This window comes from Acomys russatus, chromosome 12 (assembly GCF_903995435.1).
Source record: "Acomys russatus chromosome 12, mAcoRus1.1, whole genome shotgun sequence".
Classification (NCBI taxonomy): domain Eukaryota; kingdom Metazoa; phylum Chordata; class Mammalia; order Rodentia; family Muridae; genus Acomys; species Acomys russatus.
The window spans coordinates 55,595,887-55,615,878 of record NC_067148.1 but is presented as its reverse complement, the minus strand read 5'-3'; the positions used below and the strand labels follow the sequence as shown (position 1 = coordinate 55,615,878).

The 19,992-nt window shown below is 44.2% G+C and overlaps 1 protein-coding gene across 1 annotated transcript in view; it reads left to right on the top strand.

Annotated features, from left to right (window-relative positions):
- Window positions 1-19,992, top strand: part of Ptprm (protein tyrosine phosphatase receptor type M) — a 680,548-nt gene that overhangs the window by 117,526 nt on the left and 543,030 nt on the right. The window lies entirely within an intron of this gene.

The following is a 19,992-nucleotide window of genomic DNA, read 5'->3' as shown; positions in this document are numbered from 1 at the left end:
TTTCCTCCTCCCTCCTTCCCTCTTTCTTTTTTCTCAGTACTGCAGACTGAGCCCTCACACACATGGAGGCCTGACTCTGTGAAGAAACACACTGTAGGCTTTCCAGTGAAGCATTGCATGGTCTACAGTGTATTCATCAATTAAGAAAGGGAAGTTATTCTATTGCATAGTTGAGCTATTCCTGAAGATAGATGTGAGAGGTTGAGGTAATTAGGAGGTGGGTTATGATGGAAAACAGAGAAAAAAATGTCCGAAAAGAAGTAGAGCTGATTGGCCATGCCTACGTAATTTTTTTTTAAAAAAATTCTAATCCTATGTAAAGGATCCAAGCCTGGAAGGTAGGCATGATCAGGAGAAGGGAGGAAGTACAAAAGCTGACTTCCAATCTTTTTTTTTTTTTTTTAAGTACTTTTTCTTTTTTGAGATTAGCCTATAATTATATTGGTTCTTCTCTCTCTCTCTCTCCTCCCACCCCGGATCTGTATATAAATATGTATAGATAGCGTAAAGGAAAATTTCCCATGTGGGCTGACAGTGCTCCCTCCAAGAGCTTAAGATCATATAACGAAAACCCTAACATCAGGAATGAGAAGTCCTCTTTTGAGTTGTCAGTCAGGATTGTCCAAGAGACTCCCAACCATCACAGGCTGTGATCCCCACTGGCCTTGTTTGTCCCAAGAGGTAGAAGCATAAGTCTCTAAGGATGAAAACTTAACAGGTTTCACAGACGGGGCCCACAGTGGTACCAGGAGGTGCCATGTCAGTCTGCAAAGGAAGCCAACATCAGCTATTGACAACTATGAACTACAGTAATGACCAGCAGGTCACCATCACCCTAAGAGTGCAACAGTGGCACACACATCTTGGCAGTAACCAACAGCTCCCTAGTTGGACTTACGACTGGCTCCACAAGAGGGAAGCCATGCCTGGTATTGGAAACCTAGCCGACTACTCAGGCTAGCAAAGTCATGAGTCTTGGAGGAGAACCTGCAGCTGCCACTTTATTGAACCAGCATAATCTCAACCACATCTGACTCTAAGTCTCAGGAACATTGACATTTAGTGACTCGATGCCTCCGTTCCTTATGGAGATGTTCCTGAAATCTAAATTTAATATGAATGAAATTTTAGGGGCAACATACAGCATTTGCAGTTACCCAAAAACCCGGCCCCTTCTACTTTAAAACAATGGAATCCTGAGGAGAGAAGAGCACTTTATTAGCCACCAGGGAACTTTACAGCAGCATCCTTAAAGCAAATTCTAAGCGAACGCTCACAGTGGAAGCCGTGTGAAAACACACTGTGCGGTTATGTACCTGGCGCGTTCCATATTTTCTCTGTCATCTTGGTTAAGGAAGAGAGCAGGTGGCATGGGTTCATTCTGTGTTGAGAAGCCCAAACTTAGTTCTGCCCCTGCCAGTGACTGGATGTGTAGCTCACAAAGGCCTCGTCGTCACCTTTGCCTTCCTCTTCGTCCTATGTTCCGGGGTAGGGTAGGGTGGTAGGTGGCACAGCATGTGTTTGCTGATGATTTTCAAACTCCTTGCTCTCACGATGTTCAATGTCTGTTCAGACACAGTCGTCCCAGATGATGATGCCCTGACTGTTGACTCTAGCAAGAAATAATGTGGTGCAGGAATATCATTGAGTCTGTTCTTATGTCTTCTTGGCTATTTACAACCAACAGCGTCATTCAGCTCTTGAATTGCCTTTGACAAAGCCTGCGGTAAGGTTTTTCTTTTCTTTTCTTTCTTTCTTTCTTTTTTTTTTTTTTTTAAAGAAAATGAATATCCTAACTTATTGAAATATGAATTAAATAGAGGTTCAAGGATGTGTTTTTTTGATATATATCCAACTTTTACAAGATCCTTTTGGGAGCTTGAATTGTAACCAAATAATGTTTTCCCAGTCTGCATTTCACTTCATATCAGCTCAGTGGATAACTCATAAAGAGTATAATTGACAGGTAGTAAACCCTTTGCAAAAATGAATCAGCTTTTAACTTCGTATTAAATTATCCTTTTTCTAAATGACTGAAAACTATAATCAAGCGCTTTCTGTGTAATTTGCTATAGATTGCTACTTGGAGAGAACAACATCCTTTGTTAAAAAGGCTTTTGTGGTTTTGGCTCACCTTGTCCCTTCCTCCCACTGGGGTAAAGCCTGGGCTCTGTTGGTGCCTGCCCTGAGCTTTTCACCTCACTGCCTCTACAATGAGCACGTAATGAGTGTTGAAACTGGGGGTAGATTATTTAAAAGAAGCTTGGATTAGCTTTCTATTGCTTCTCTTGACCTCCTGGGAAAGAAAAGTAGCAGGCTCTCTAATACAGCAGGGGAATTTTTTTTTTTTTTTTTTTTTTGGTCAAATGCTTTAAAGCTTAAATCATAACAGGTGGAGCCCTTAGCCTCCAGTGCAGGCTTTCCTTTATTTCTTCAATCTACTCATCAGCTGAGCGCGTGGGAGAACTTTCTATTAGAAAGAGTAAAGACAGCATCATACGCTGTAAGTTATGCAGAAAAATCAGGAGCCTAGAATTGATCTTTTAACCATTTACCCAAAGGAACCTAAGCTGTTTACATTGCACTGCGTGGCTTAGCTGTTGTAGAGTAGCCCCCAGGATCCATAATTACAGTTAAGACTGTGGTTATAATTCTTTTCAGAGCTGTTAAAAATACCTTGACCAGGTCCACCCAGTCCTGGCCCCTAACACAAGAGGACATATATTCATTAAAATAGTGATTTATGAACAACTCTTTAAAATTAGGTAAAATGTTTAGAAGGCAGAAGTTAGGCCCGTGAATGAGGGGAGGACCCCACCACCTCTGATGTTGCCACTTAAGCTTAGATGGGAATAATAATCCATAAAAGTCAGATAAGCAAAATAATTATGTATGAAAAGAATACATGCAAGAGAAATGAAACATCCTGCCTGTGCACTCGAAGAATCAGCAACAAAACCAACATGACCAACAGGCAACTCTAAAATGAACACATAAGAATCAATAACATTCATGTGTACAAACGTGAACTGATTGATAGCAATATGGAAAATTCTAGTTATGGTACCAACAAGAACTATGATAAAATACTAGAATAAAATAAAGTACACATTTACCAAATCTCTGCAAGGCCAGGCCCCTCATCTCTGAGAGTCAGGATCCAGTGGACACGTGTCAGATATACAGACAATAATGTGGAAGAGAAGCTGAAGAGAAAGAGAGGAGATGGGGGCTGATGGGATTCCTGCCTCGTACCTATAATCATAGCACTTGAAAGGCAGAGGCAGGAGAATTGCTATGAGTTTGAGGCCAGTCTAGGAAACATATAGACCCTGCCTCCAGAAAAATAACAGTTTTAAAAAATTACAACAACCACAGCAACAAGCCTTAAAGGCTGACAACATGGCAGGAAACAGTACCTGCTTCCAGGACTCGCAGGCAGGCCGGCCTGCCTGCCTACCTGCCTGCCCACCCCCTCTCTGTGTTTGTGTGTGTGTGTGTGTGTGTGTCTGTCTGTCTGTCTCTATATATACATACATATATACATATATACATATATATATATATATATATATATATATAAAAAACAAATGGACACACACACATACACATACACACACAGAGGAGGAGTGAGGGAGGAAAAGAGGGAGGAAGGGAAAGAGAGAAAGGGAGAGGAAGAAGGAGAGAGAGGGGACAAAAGAGAGTGGGATATGAGGGAATTTGTGTTTTGATTTTATGAGTAAGATTTACAGGAAAAAAGTGGCAGGTATTAACAAGTTCTCACCAATTCCTTCTCTTTTGTCACCTGCATATCTGTGTGGCTCATTTGCTTTGATTAACAGGCCAGTGTGGATGGATGACTCTACCTGTCCATACATTAGGAGCTGCTTTGTATTCAGCCCCAGTCCATGGGCTCTGAGAAGTGTGTGACCTCTGCCTACATTATATTATAGTATTTTCACAAATGGGGTGCTCCTCCCTCTCCTCCCTCCTCTGACCCTGGGGACTGTTATCCTTCCTGCTGACTGCATGGCCCTGGCTTTTCTAGCCTGCCCTAGGATGGGAATCAAAAGGTGTGAATGCTATCAGGCTGGCTTCCTGCACTCAGCAATACTAGCATAATGCTCGCCAGTGTCTTAAATGGCTTCACAGCTTATTTGTTATTGAAAAAGATAGACTTTTAATATGTGGTCACGGAAAGCTAGCTAATCTTTCTGGTAAATATCAAATAGGATTCATAATTTACCAGACAGTATTATAAACACCAAACGGGTCAGAGATGTTCATTGTAGGAAACAAAAATGCTAAGGGTAGAAAATGAAGCTGGGACAAATGCTAAATAAAACCTGCGCGTATTCATTCACAATTGGGTATAAGAAAAGCCTCTTTAACAATTCAGAATCCAAGTAATATGAGAGAGACATCAGACATATTAGTCTGTAGCAATATAAAACTTTAAAAATGCGTAGATCAAGGGCTCAGCAGCCGAGTGCATACCCCAGGCACAGAGGGCCTGGGTTTAGTTCTCAGCACGCCTCACAGCTCACAATCTCCTGTACATCCTCTATGGGCATCTGATGGCTCTGGCCTCTCTGGGCACCTGCATTCATGTGTACATACCACATCCAGAAACACGCACATACACAGAATTAAAAAAATAAGCCTTGAAGATAACTAAGTTGGAAATTACAGCAAGAAACTCCAAAATAAATAGCAGTGAGAAAAGATTACACTTTTTCACAAATAATAGGACAGTCTAATAGACAAGAATTAAATTTTTATGTGTAGTATGTGTGCACAGACACATGCGTATACCACAGACACAGACACGTACCATCTACACACACAGATGCACACACAGACACAGAAGCGTGTGCATGCGCATGCGCGCGCGCACACGCGCACACACACACACACACACACACACACACACACACACACACACACACCCCTCTGTAGTCTAGAAGTTGCTCTCATTTCTACTTTGTAAGACCGTCTCTCATTGAACCTGGGGCTCCTTGGTTAACCACTCCAAGCTTGGAGCTCTCCCTGCCTCTGTTCCAGGCCCCACTAGTTTAGAAATTCTGTTCCCACTATCAGTCTGTGCCATTTGCACCCCAACACGAGTCCTTGGCAATGTTTATGGGTTTGCTTATTCTGCACACTTCATAGTGATGGAGTCCTATGGCGCATGGCCTTGTGATGGCTTCTTTCACTTAGCATAACATTCTGAAGGCTTTTCCTTGTCTTGTTATATATTGGTCAAGTATTCCATTCCTCTCTGTGGCTCTACGATATTCTATTTTATGCCACATTTTGTTTATCCTGTGATCAATAGTATGGATTTATTACTTTTAATGCAGCTATGAAAATTTTCATTTCCAATGGGATTACCTTTCCTTTCTTTTGGTCCTATGTATCAGAGTAGAATTTCTGGGCCTCTTGATTGCCCTTATCTTGTTTAAAACGGCTAAGCTTCGTCAAAGATACCACGTCATTTCTGTCATTGGTGAATGACAGTTCTAATTTCCCCATGTGCTGATCACTTTTTCATGTCTGTCACATTGATTCTAAGTCTTACAATTGTGGGTTTGAGTTTCACTTCCCCAGGGATTAATGAACGTTGAGCATGTTTTTCCATTTGGATTGGCCACACAGTAAATTTCTTCTTGTATATATATGATACATGGTCTCACCTTTATGCTATGTGTCACACCTGTATTTAGTGCTGTCTTCGGAGAGACAGCCGAGTGCCTTGTATTTCTGTGGCTGGCCAATGGCACATCAAATTTGAATTTATGTTGGTAAGCTGGTTTGCACACATAGAAATACAAATAAATAGGCACATGATCATTTCTTCCCAATTTAGATACCGGACAAGGAGTGGGTGCTTGGCTTTTATTTCTAGAATAACTTGAGGATATAAAAATAGGTTTTCCTTTGGGCTGTGTTCCGTACTTGCCAGCTTATAGAAACACCAAACAGAGGAACTTTAGCACCAAAAACTCATGTTAAGTGGGTGAAAACACGTACTTTGTACAACCCCGAGGAACAGTAGTCTCAGAATCCTTCCTATTGTGGTCACTAACATCTAGGGTTGCACAGGTTAAGGTAATTCACGGAGACCATGGATCCACTCGGTGAGTATTGGAGATAAAGAAGGCAGATCAGACTCAAATGCATCTCCAGCCTCAAGCCTGTTCAGTGACGATTTCCCTAAGTTTTTCTGTTTTCAGTTATTTTCTGCTATGATGTGTCATGTTAACTGTTAGGTGTTTTGATCTTTGAGACTGTGTTTTCTGATCTATAGTTACCAGTGTTTTATTTTTATTTAATTATTCTGCTCTTTTGTGCCATTCTTTAGAACATGCTAAACACTGATTTAAAAAAAAGATTTATTTTTTTAAACGTGTATTGTCATCTAATGTCCTAAGTGACAGCATTTCTCTATCTTAACTAGCAGAAGAATGAGCTCGTCTTTGTCCTGGAGTATTTGCAGACTCTTCCTCAAGTAGCGCCAGCCTTTCCCCACTTTCAAAATTAACTTCCTGTAGCTTCCTTTGTTCTCCCCTGGTTCCTTGACAGGGCTCAGGCTCTCACACATGCTAGTCCTGTGCCATCCTGCTGAGCCCCAGCCCAGCCTTCTCCCTCCCTCCCCTTTCTGTGTGAGTTTTTCCTTACATAGAACGCCTTGGCTTTGCTTGTGCATCAAAGTACTTGAGAATAGATGCTCGCCATTTACACCTTTGGTTTTTTTTTTTGGAACCGAGGTAACTTTGCAAACATTCTTGTTTTGTCCATGGTATAGCATACGAGTGACTCTGCTTTGAGCAGCGGTGCAGGCAGTGTTGTCAAGATAGATTATACAGCGATGCTCCAGGCTAGTCATTAAGTAGAATAATAGCTCTCCTGATTATTTTAATATTCTGCTACAGGAATAACTATTGTGTTTAAAAACAGCATTGATTCTGTGATAAGGGAGAAAGAAAAACAGTACAAATTACTTAAGAGAGCACAGCCCAGGCAGACTTTGTGTCCAAAGGAAACTATAACATCCATGTAATTGTGCCAATTAAAACATGGCTTGAGGGCCAGTGAGGTTGCTCATAAGGTACAGGCTCTGGCTACAGGGCCCAGTGACCCAGGTTTGAGCCTCGGAACCCAGGAAGAAAGGAAAGAACTAACCACAAGCTGTCCTCTCACCTCCACGCATGTGCCACTGTTTGCCTCTGTCCACACTAAACAAGTAACTCTACCATTGTAGAATAGCGCTGAGGCTGTTGGGTTTACTTCCTGCACGGCCAGTCTCCGGGCCGCTTGGAGGTGCTCTGTTCTTGCTCTTCCTATGCACACGTTTGAGCCTGTGACTTCAGTCATTCTACTCAGTGGCTTATCAACCTGAAAATAGTGTTTTACTATTGTACAAGCATGGGAGCTTCGCCTTTATGTATGCTTGTGCACCGTGTGCCAGCCTGGTGCCCACAGAAGCCAGAAGACGGCAGCAGATCCCTTAAACTGGAGTTACAGATGGTTGTGAGGCAGCATGCGGGTGCTGGGGATCGAGCAAGGGTCCTCCTGAAGAGCAGCCAGTGCTCCCAACTGGCTCCTAACTCCTGAGCCAGCTCTCCAGCCCCAAATTCCATCAGCTCTTAACATGCTTCTACCTTGTCTCTTAAAGAATTTAAATCCTATGGTATTGTGTAATACCAAGGTAGCCTTCAGCTCAACTCTTTTTTTTTATCTTAGGGATAAAATACCGAATTAATGGATCTCGTGGACACTGTGGGCTGTTGTAGCTGTCACTAGAGTTTCACGAATAAAAGTTGACTTTATCCGCGTTGCATTGCTTATTTCATGAACCGCGTTTCTGGTACGGAATATAATGGGGTTAGGTTACACTGTGGCCCTAAGCATTTGCGTTGCCCTCAGCTTCGCTGTAGCGTCACCCTTGGGTTACATGGGTGTTTCGGGACTCCTCTATCCTAAAAGTGTGAGCAGCTTCTAAGCGTCAGGATAGGCCCTGGCAAGTGAAAGTGGGCTCTCAGCATTAAACACAGGCATGTTTTTATTTGTTTGTTTGTTTTCCTTTTGTCTTTGATGGCACTGCAGGGTGTGACGGGCTTACATGAATCGTGCCGTGTTCTCTTTGTCTTGCGCAGAAGTTTTTTGCATATGTTATTGCCTTTACCTGGATACTTAGTGGTCAGCCATTGTTACATTACCTGTTGGAGTGTCTTCCTGTGCTTCCATTCTCCTCCCTTCCTACACTGTGTTATGAATTAGTTTTAGAATGAAGCAGTAGAGAAATGTCAGCATCACTGTAACCTTAGCCCTCTTTGGTGTAATGGCTTCCTCCAATATTTAAACTTTCCATCTTAGAGGAGAGCGACTTAAGACACAGGATCTTAAAGGGGACTTAAACAAAAAAGAAAACCAGGATATTTTAAGGCAGGATGTTGAACAGGAGGTAAAACAGCAGAGGCGGGGGTGAGGGCGGAAGGAAGCTCCTTCAGACACAGGATGCTCCGGGGGCTGAAGCAACCGCCTGCTCTAAGAAACTGAGCCTTCCACCCTGCCAGGAAGCTCCTTAGGCTCAGGACGTAGATAACTCAGAGGCTCCACACAGTCCCCCAGAAGGGTCAGATTCGCCAGGCCCCTCCCTCCCAAGCATATAGAAGCAGCAATGATGACGGAGGGCCTCTCAGACCACCTGAGCTGCCTGGAAAGGCCCTCCTCAACACAGCGAGCTGCCTGCAGGCTGCACCAATGTGCTCTGGGCTTCCAGGTTTTGTGAGATGTCACCCCACTCGAGTGGGCTTTGGGGTGCACTTTGACTGTTCCCATTCCCAGCAGTAACCCCTCACTCATATTCCTATCACAGCCCTAATACAACTGATTGGTTGTATCTGCACTTCTGTCTGTCACTGGCGGGTAGGCACTTATCTGGGGTGAGTAGACATTTGCTCACACATCTCCCCAGGTCACACTACACCCACATATTAGAGGAGTAAGTGCAACCAGCAGACACAGCACTCAAGAAACACCCATATTCCTTGAAAGACAGCTGACTATTCTTGGATAATATAGGCTTCTGCTTGTCTGTATTTCTCTTCAGTCAGTGTAGGATGTCTAATTACAAGTTACTTATCTGTGAGTGTTGTGTTAGAAGGAAACATTGAAGCTAAGCATGAGATTTCTGTACCAGCCCATCACAGCAGATCCCCTCCCTGGAGGCCAGTGTCTATGGAGTCAGGAATGTTTTATCTTGATGTGTTAGCTAGCTGACTTACACATCCCCAGCACGGGAGATTTGCCGAGACAGCAATGGGTGCGTGACATGTTGGTTGCATGTCACATCCCAGTCAGTACTGAGGGACTTATTCTGTAAGGTTTCTGGCCTTCCCCTCTGTCATAATTGCCGAGTGTCACGTTGGTTTGATGAAGATGGATGTGGAAGAGCTGCTGATGGGGAGCTCTTGATAAAGACATGGAGTTCAGACGCGGGCTCTGCCTGGAAATGCCGTGGCGAGCATCACCCATCTATCATAATTTAACCAACGAGGAAGATCAAAACAACTTCCCATCCATCATGCCTATGTCACCGAACCCCAGAGCGAGTTACATTGTATTTAAACAGCTTTCATCATGCAGGATTTATACACTCTAAAACGGGATGGCGCTTCTCCATCAAGTTGTTTCTTTCTGTTTACCAAATTAAGAGTTTAAAACTTGTTCTGGATCATTCAGTATCGAAAGTTTCCATGGCACACTCCAAGTCTTACTCTTAGAAATGAGAAGGCACTAGTATAGCAAGGGAAATTGTATCAAAATAGCCGCGCACTCCTACATACACATGATACTAATTTAAATAGCTTGGGTTTTAAGTCGGGTCGCCAGTAGCCACCTGGCTGCCACAAAAGGGCATCTAAATGACCTTCAAAAGGACCAGGATAAAAATGCATGTTTTCTCACCTTTGAGAACAGTTGGTCTTTCTCTTACCATATGTTCTTCCCCTGGACATTTTATGTGGATTTCCGAGGCTTATCAGTACTTTTGACTGCTTTCATCTGGATGGAGGATGGCCATTGGCTTTTAGAAGTTGCTGTTTTGATTTTGAGTGTTATGAGTGCTTAAATATAGATAAAACAGGCTTCTTTCTGCCTATGCGTCTCTCCCACACATGTAATATGTAACATGTAATAAGCTGTTAAAAAAATTGATTCATGAGCATTGTTCATGAATGTCATAGAATTGTTCTGTGTTTCCATCTTGGTTAATTTGCACATCTGCAGAGGCAAAATAAAATATGGTGTTCTTTTTAATGTTTTTTTCCAGTAAGAAAATCTGACAAAAAAAACAAACAAAAAAATGTTTAAAGTCTTGGTATAAAACTCTTACGCGTTAATCAGGATTAGATCCAGCATAAAGTGATGGTGGACACAGACTAAGACTGGTGTAAGCATATAGAATATATTTTTATTTAAGTAAAATAAAATAAATAGTCCTTTGGTTCCCTCTTTCGCCCTCTCTTTACTATCCTGAGTTAATCAGCTGTCTGTCACCATGACAAAATGCCTGAGGTAAAGTTATGAGGACAAAAGGGATTTTTTTAGGTCATGTTTTCAGAAGGTTCAGTCTATCGCTTGGTCCTCATGCTCTGGGCCTGTGCATCATGGGAGGAGCATGGTGGTTAGGGAGCAGTGTGAGAGGAAGGGATGAGGGGCTCAGATGTCTGCTGTAAGTTCTGTTACCTGCCTTTCTTTCCACTAAGGTCTACCTCTTGAAGCCACCCTGGCCTGCTAGTGTGCTTACTGTTCTGCAATGCAGGCTGTTAGACACGCCCCCTCGGGCTGTTAGACACGCCCCCTCAGGCTGTTAGACATGCCCCCTGTTTTAGTTAGGGTTTCTGTTGCTGTAAAGAGACACCATGGCAACTCTTATAATAAAGGAAAACATTTAACTGGGGCTGGCTTACAGTTCAGAAGTTTAGTCCATATCATCATGGCGGGAAGCATGGCAGCGTGCAGGCACACATGGTGCTGGAGAAGGAGCGGAGAGTTCTACATCTTGATCCACAGGCAGCAGAAAAAGACTAAATCGCACTAGGCTTGGCTTGAGCGGCTGAGACCTCAAAGCCCGCCCCCACAGTGACGCACTTCCTCCAACAAGGCCACACCTCCTAATAGTGCTACTCCTAATTGGCCGAGCATTCAAGCACATGGGAGTCATTCCGATTCAAACCACCACAACTCCTCAAAAAATAAGATTAAAAAATCCCTCAGTGCTAAACATTATATACATGTGTTGGGCTCTGAACTATTGATAAGTTCCACTTCGAATTCACAGCCAGATATGCTCCTGTCCTATTTTGGGTTCGGTGTCCTCAAGCCCTTTCTTAGCCTCCTGCTCTCTCACTGAGCCAGAGGATAAGCACATAGTCTTGACATCAAGCATCATGGGACTGCTTAGCAACTGGCGCCCCAGTTCATGTGTGTCAGAAGCAGCAGAGCTTGGCATAGGGGAAGGCTGAGCGTTTCTCCTGCCCACAGCCAGTGAGAGTGCAGTGTGTGTACAGCCTGCTCACCCATGTGAGAGCGCTGCCTGAAATGTAATAAATCTGGAAGGTAGTTATATAACTGCGATTCTGTATACTCAAGAGTTTAATTTTATAATTATGTTCTCATTAATATTTTGAGTACTAAGTCAAGAGTATCATGTAATTCCATCAACAGACAAACATTTGGGTGTAGAAGACAGGCAAGTCTGGACTCTTGTAGATATTGAAAATTTACCAAAATCATTTTTTTAAGAAGTGAAGCTGACTGGAAATCTGCTATGTATGTTAATTAGTAAAGAGGAGAAAAACAGTATGGAATTTTACCATGCCCTGGAAAAGTTTTACTAGCACAATATTGCTAAGTTCAGTTAAAAAGAGTCTCTTGAGAGCATTGAGGGCATTCGGGAGGTGGGGGAGGGGCTACATGAATTCTCTAGAGAGTGATACTCTCAAATTCATTGAGACAGAAATTCTCTCTCTTCCTTTGAAGTTTCTTTCAGCTTCAGCTGGAGCTCTTACACAAATCCATCTTACAACATAGGCACCTAAAGTCCTAGACCCAGATGGCTTCAGAGGTAAAGGTTAGGTGACAGTAAGCATTGTGTGACCAGGGACACTCACCACAGAGTGACCAGTTAACACTCACCATTGAGTGACCAGTGACACTTAACCATCAAGTGGCTGGTGACACTTACCACAGAGTGACCAGTGACACTCACCACCTAGTGACCAGTGACACACACTCACCGCCAAGCGGCTGGTGACATCAAACACTGAATTTGCCTCTGCTTGTCAGTACCACATGGGAATAAGGGACTGGTTTGCTGATCTGAAAAGTTCTAAACTTTGAATTTTGAAGCTGAAATAAACTGAGGAACACTTACAGCCTTAGAGACTCCTAGACCCATATGCACGCGGTGTGTCTGGTTGCTACAGTGTGAGGGCACATGGTGACAGCTTGGTAAGTAGTAGGCCTGAGGCTCCTCGTAGGAGCGCTTAGTGATCAAGGCTCAATTTGATGTCTTCTCCATGTTGACCCATTTTTATTTCCTTTTGGTATCTGCTAGGTGTCTGACACTGCTTATGGGTGACCATGAGACACGCAGAGAGGAAAATGTGGTCACTGAGTAACCAGTGACACTAGTGACACTAACCACTGAGTTGACTGATGACACTGCTCCCCCATTGCCAGGCTCTGGCTGTTGGCTGCCCACTGCCATGTTACCAGTGCTGCCCACGAGAGTCCATTCACCACACTTTTAGTGCATGTTTCCCACAGGTGTGCCATCACCTTGCTCCTCGATAACTTAGGTGCCTTTTCCATGAGCCTCCCTTGGATTGATAAGAACCTTCTTTTGACTACAAACCATTTCCAATGTGCTTCCTTGCTCTTCTGCCTTTTGATGCAGTCAGGATTGTATACAGGACCACAGCGACAAGTGACCAGACTTCTATCATGTGTCACTTGAGGTTACTCACCCATACCTCCCTTGCCGCTGCTCTGGGGCCATGTGCCCTGCTCTCAGATGATGGTGTTCCCTGCCTTTGCTTCTGTTTACTGCTCTTCCTTGGCCTGCAGTGCGGCTGCTGGGCATATGAACTGACCTACAGCTGTACAAATGTCTTCTTACCCTTAAAATATTGAGATTCTTAAAGAAGCTCTCCTTGTATACCTCTCGGAGTGTTTACTGTTTTGCTACTTTCTGCCCCATACTGACAGGAGAAAATATCACGGGTCTGTATTTAATCCTCCAGGCTGCACTGAACCATATTGTTACCATGTAGGCATGTTTTACTTTTTAATCTAGGGAAAAGTAAGTGATGGGGGCTGTCTTTCGCTCAGTCACACTACCACCTGTGGCTAGTCACACAGTGCTGGTTGGTCCTGCTATGGGGGTGGTGAATTCCTGGCCACTTGGGAAGGCTGTCAGGCCTTGAGGGTGTGGGCAGTCCTGTCTATCTTCCCACTCACCTCTTAGCACAGTGTTGGGAGCATGCTTCCTGCTTGATGTGTCAGGGTTGCCCGGGCGACCACAGCAGCTCATAAACCACTCTGCTTACCTGTTGGCAAACGGGCCATTCGGGACGCCCATAACTTGTTCTGAGTTCAGACTGCGCTATTTCCCCCTCAAAGTTCTTAGCACAGTGGTCGGTGCGCTGTCGGTGTCAGTAAAGGTTCATTGTATGTGCCGTGCATTAGGTGGCACCTAAGAACTCGTGCTGTGACAAGAGGTAGGCACCGCTCTCCACCTGCGTCTCAGTTCTCTGGCTACATGGCGAGGGGCAGAGTTTTCTGGAAGGGAGGATAGTCCACTCTGGTTGCAGTTATCCCTACTTCACATTTTCCATGCGGAGCAAGTGCTTGCCACCGCCTTCTAGGGATGACCCCAGTGGTAGTAATCCACAGATAGAATATATATATATTTTTAAGCCTGATTTGATTTTATGACACAAGGTCCTATTGTGTCACCTGTGTGGGACTTGACTCTGTGATCCTCAAGTTTCTACCGCCCAGGCGCCACCACACCTGAGGCCTTTAGGGATGGCACTACCAGTTTATACGCCAGCTCCTGATAGTTTCAGTGAAGGAAAACATACAGTTGCTTTTCCGTGCTTGGCATGGCTTCCAAGAAGCACAGAGTGCGCTTACCTCTGACTAAACCGTTCCTACCAGTGGCCTAACTTTTAAGATTGGCACTCTAAATCTTAGGAAGCTTTCATTTCAAAAGTTGCCCTTGCCTCTGATGAGATGAGTTTCAGCCTGCAGGGTTCCATTGTGGAGGGAACCATGAATTCCTGTGGCACAAATGAACCTCCCCTGCTGGCTTCTCCTCAGCAGATGCAGGGATGTCAGCCTCTGTGCCCTGTAATTGCTTTCATCAGTTCCCTAGGGCAACAGGCAAATTACAGATCCCAGGGGGAGGAAGTGCTCCTTCAGGGGATTTCCTGTTTATGGGGATGGCTGTACATCAGTCTATCGAGAGTCATTGGTATTCTAAAGAGTCACCTTCTATTCTTCCAATCCTATTTTTTTTTTAAGGGACATCTTGTAGGGCTCTGTTATTTACGTCATTAACATGTTGCTCTTCCCTGAGAGTTCCTGGAGTCTGAGCACAAAATGTACTTGTGTAGAAAGCATGTGGGTGCATGAGCTCAAATATTCCAAGCCTGGAATTACTGGGGGATGGTGGTACAGGGCGGCAGTGTAAAAGGATCTGCATGGAGTTTTCAATCTTCCACTTTCCAGGGACATTATACCTTTAAGGCTAGACACTGTTTTTCATTTCTAATGATTTTCCAAAGGATTCCTGCGCAGAACTGGGACAAATGGATTCAAATAGGGAGCCCTTAGTTGATTTTCTAGCACAATTCAGAGAAGCCTGACATTTTCTTGATTGTGCAAAATTGTTGAGGCCCCAGGTCCCTCCTATCCATTCATCTGTCCCTCTGGCCACGTGCTCACCATTTACGACTGAGGCTCAGCACCAGGAAAGTGAGTAGACCTTGCTAACGCTTCTTTGAGAAATGCAACTAATTCTCTCTAAAGGATCTCTTTGGTTTGAAGGGCGTGCTGGGATTTTGTGTAGTGGGTGAGTTCTGGCTCTGATGACAGTGATGGAATGTAGGTGAGTCTTAACTAGCCAGAAGGATGAGAAATAACCAGAGACTGTGGTCAATGTGTATGCGTACAGTTGTCTGCCGTTTCCCCTAAGAGCGGAGGTTTAACTGTAGAATTTGGAAATGAAATGGGACTGAGCACTGTAGAAGGCGTTTACCTGTTACTGGGTACCATACTATCCCTTTGGTTCTCACAGCCAAGTCAGGCACATTGGTTCACATCTGTAGGAGGCTGAGGCAGAGGGTTGTATTTGCTGAGGCCTTGGAGGTCGTTTTGAGCAGGACTAATGGGAAAAGAGGGGCTAAAACAAGTCCAGTAACAGGTACCACTGGCTCCTTAACTTTTAAAATCTCACTCCAGATGAAATACATTGAGGAAAGGTGGGAAGACAACAGAAAAACGTGGAGGGTTGAAATCTGGGATTAAAATGATTTAACAGGGACAGGATGGGAGGGGAATTGTGGGGGAAGCAGGGAAAAGAAAAATCCACCCAAACGAAATATATACTAAATCTCATATGAAATGTATATATTATTTTAAATTCTGAATAGAAAGGAAAAGGTCCCGAGTCGAACCCTATCATTTTGCTGCTTGTGTGGCCACTTACTGTCATCTCTCCTTTCTGGCTTTATTATTCTCAGCTACAGAAGTGGGAACTGTGACGCTCATCTTGTCAAATGTGGTGTGTTGTTGTAAGGGCATTATGCGATATTGTGTGTGAAAGTGCTTGACACTCTCTTATGTTACATGAGTGAGTTAGTTAATATTCTCATGCCTACATCGATGAATGTTTAATGCAATCTTTTACAACAGTAAAAGGAACACTTTTATCCTGGCCAGTGTAGATAGCTGCCATTTTGTCTCCGGGTGTTTGTTGCCTGATTAGCCTGAGATACTAAACTATGGAAATACACACAGTTATATGATGGATTCTGAATACTATTATATTCTTCAAATAAAAAGGCAATGACTCAAAAGGACCCGGTAATTTAGCAAATTAGACAAATGGAACCCTGGCTTTATTTGGGGAGTGGACAGCAGGCTTTACCATTATAGGATTTGTATGCTGTCAGCTAACGTCAGCATATTTGCCTTGAATATTTGGGACATAAAGCAGACGAGGAGAAATTTCTATGTGGCATAATAATCCCTTAATATGTTTCAGTCTACTGACCATTTTATGTAGAAATCCATGCTCGCCTTTTAGACTGTAGATTTAAATCACCCATACCAGCTATGAACGTTAATAATACTTTTATTTACAGAAGAGTTATAATACATTGTTTCATAGCTCCTTTCCTGGGCTTAGTGTGCTTTTCACTGGGAGGCTTCACGATTGCTCCGATACAGCCACAGAATTCATCAAACAAATGGGAATGATTACTGTGAAATCAGGCTTCTTAGACTTGGCTGCAATTAGTGAGAGAGCGGCATACTTAGATTTTTTTTTATATAGTTAGATTGATGGGAGAAAATCCTTTTTAAATCCTAAAGCAGAGTATATATTTAAAATAATTACTTAGTAAAGGTACAGCTTTCTAGGTGAAAAGATGGCGGCTGGCATGAGGCATAGTCAGGCAAGTGGAGAAGCTGAGATTCCCTTTTCCCTCCGTCTAGCTACAGGGGAACCAAATGCAGACGAGGAGGAATTGGTTCTAAATGGGCAGCAGGGTGCAGGCTGGTGTGGGTAGCTAGGGTGAGGGTAAAGTGGTCAGTGCTGAAAAATGGGTCCCTTACCTCTTCAAGAAGCTTCCTAAGCATGGCAGAACCAACTTTGAGCACTAGGGCTGGCCACGTGTCCAGGAAAGGCGGACATCGGCCCAGAACGGTTGGGAGAAATGCCCTTGCCAGTGCTGGAGTTTCCAATGGCTCGTAAACAATACTTAAAGTCCTCCCAAATGACACCAATTTATGAGACCAAATCTACTGGTGGTGTGGGTTTGGCACGGCTATCTGGCTTGGTTTCAGGTCCCTGAGCCCAGCAACTGCCTGTGAGACTGGAGTCAGCCTCTTGTCCTGCCTTCGCCTGGAAGTTCTTGTCAGTTCATCCAACAGGAGCCCAGGCTGGCTTTGGGCAAATCTCTAGACAGTTCTTCTGCTAAAAGGTTCTCTATCTGCCCAAATTGGCTACCACAGTTACCTCAGTATAACCCACATTTCTCCTTGACCTTGTTACTGTCCTCGGTGGGCTAAGGAGGAGGAGGAGATGTGCTAGGAGGACTTACAGTGTCTTCCTGAGCAGTCTAGATACCAAGAGCTGTGAGGGGGCACTTGCCAGACCCACCTTGGGGTTGCACAGCTCTGTGGGGAGCTTTTAACCATAGCCATCATGCAATCCCTGCCAAGGCCACACCTCCTCGCAAGCCTTACATTTGAGGTCACTGTCTGAGTCATCTCTGTACATCTCTGGTTCCTTACCCAAGAAAACCGTTGGCCTACTGTGCTTCACTCTCAGGCTGGGCTTGGTGGGACCCTTAGGTGGCTTTGGGGGGCACTTGGGGCATGGGGAGGAAGTTCAGGATCCCAGAGGCTTCTCACAGTCTCTAGACACCCTCCCACTTTGTCTCCTGGTCACACCTTCTCCTGCTTTGTCAAGTGTAATTTTTTTTTTCTTCCCCGTGTGAGTTTTGTCATCAAAGGAAAAGCCAGAGAATTCTTAAAATGAAGAAATAAGCAAGAGCCAGCAATAAGAGCTTCTCAAAGCTGTCTCAGGATAAATACAATCAACTTTGTAAAACCATCCAGTCCACAAATGTCTGCAGATTTAGGGCACATAAAGTCCCAGGCTACACGATGAATATCAGACTCTATTACAAAAACATGATGAATTTGCCTCAAGCCGTGCCATTAGGGTGAGCATCTCAGGTGGAGCCCTACGGGGTGAGGATTTTTTTTTCCCTTAAAGGCACCAGGAGAGAGTGAAGTAGAGGAAACCAAATTGTCAGGGGAAAGGGTCCGCCTTTCTCTAAGGAGGCATGAATAATGCTGGGGGAGAATAATTTTCAAGTACACTGTAGAAAGGCTTGGTTAAAATAAAAGTGTGTACGGCCCTGTTCCACCACTGAGTCTTGGATCTGCAGATGCAGCTTTATTATTCACAGTATCTCCTCCACTAAAAGATCTTACAAATCCTTAAAATAAACTACTGGGGTCCGAACCATCCTTTGGAGCTTCTGCCGCGAGGGAATTGGTCAGAACGGTCTGAGGTGCTGAGCATTTGGGCTTGAGGCTTGGGTCTATAAGGAGTGTACACTTGACTTCAGTCACCTACATGAGGAGAGACAGCTCTGGGGTTACAAGGACCCAGATTTGATTTCCAGCACCCACATGACAGCTCACAACTGTCTGCGACTCCAGTCTCGGAGGATTCAACATCCTCTTCTGGCTTCCAAGGGAACACGTCATGCATGTGGTACACAGACTTTTAGGCAGGCAAAACACTCAGCAGCATTATTAAAATTAAAGAGGTAAATAATAAACATTCATTGTTTTCAGTTTACTTCGGCTAACATGTTAGTTACATGTGATTGATAGGCCACAGTGAGCAGTTTATTCTAACAACAGTGTAGATGTGAACGCAAGGGCACAAAACATGTCAGGGATGGAGTAGGCCCCGCTCTTCCTCCTCTGTGTGCCCGTACTGGGTGTGGATGGACCGCCTGCCATTCCCCCACCTAGTTTAAAGTGTGTTACCCAGCTTGGCCTTGGACTTGCTGTGTCCATGAACTCACAACCCTGCTGAAGCAACTTCTAGAACAGTGGAGATTGCAAACTCCTGAGAGTACTGTGACTTACTCTGCTGTCTTGGTTAACTCAGGGACAGTTTTCTGCCTTCTGTCATAAATCTCATCCTAAGCAGTGAGAGATGCGGATCCCAGCAGCACTAAAATGGTGATGGATTCTTAGACCAAAGGCCCTCACTGCAGCCTCCCTATGACCCGAAGAACCGGAGGCTACATTGCCTTAGGAACCCACAGGCTTCCTTTCCGCTGTGGGACATCCCCAGTGGGGCTAAGCCCCAGCTACATGTCCTGGAAAACCCTTTAGATGGATTTACCAGTGTTTAGCTCTAGGGTAATTTTAGACGTCTTCCCCTCCTCTTTTGATATAAGTGTCTATGTTTGCACTGGGTGGGACTGTGTCAGAGGAGAGTTTTCACTTACTCAGGGCAGGCTGAGGGGTTGTTGGGCTGTCTTTATCTTGAAGTTATTTGCCCAGACAAGTTCCCGAATGGTTTAGGAAGAGGTGGGAGCCTTGGGGGAACAGAGCCAGCTGGGGTCGGGCAGGGGCAACCAGAGAGGGAGTAAATAGTATGTGGCTCTGCCCCTTTCCCCATGATGGCTCCATTTAGCTGGCAAAGTCACCACCCACTGTTTTTGTTGGCAGCATTATTGCAAGCTGTGTATGCTAAAAACCACCATTTTTTTGTCAAGCTGTTTTGACAGGGATTTTTCTCTTTAAATAGTAATAGCTCATTAATTGCCTCTCTCCCTATAATCCAGAACTTTTTTGGTCTCCTTATATACTGTGGGATATCAAACACTATGAGCCAGTAATATTTTTTTTTTTAACTTTGAGTGCAACTATATGAGTCTAAAAACAAACAAACAAACAAACAACAAACAAACAAACAAACAAACAACCCCACATGGGCCCAAGTGGTGTGTTGCCTGTTGTAGGACTTGGAGCCTATTTAAGTGTAACTACAGATGCTCTGGGCCACTCCTTGAAGTCTGCCTGATGAGAGATGGAGTCAGTGTGCTTGCAGGGTCTGGTGCTGCAGATGAGTTAATTGAGTGTAGCACCCTGCGGCTT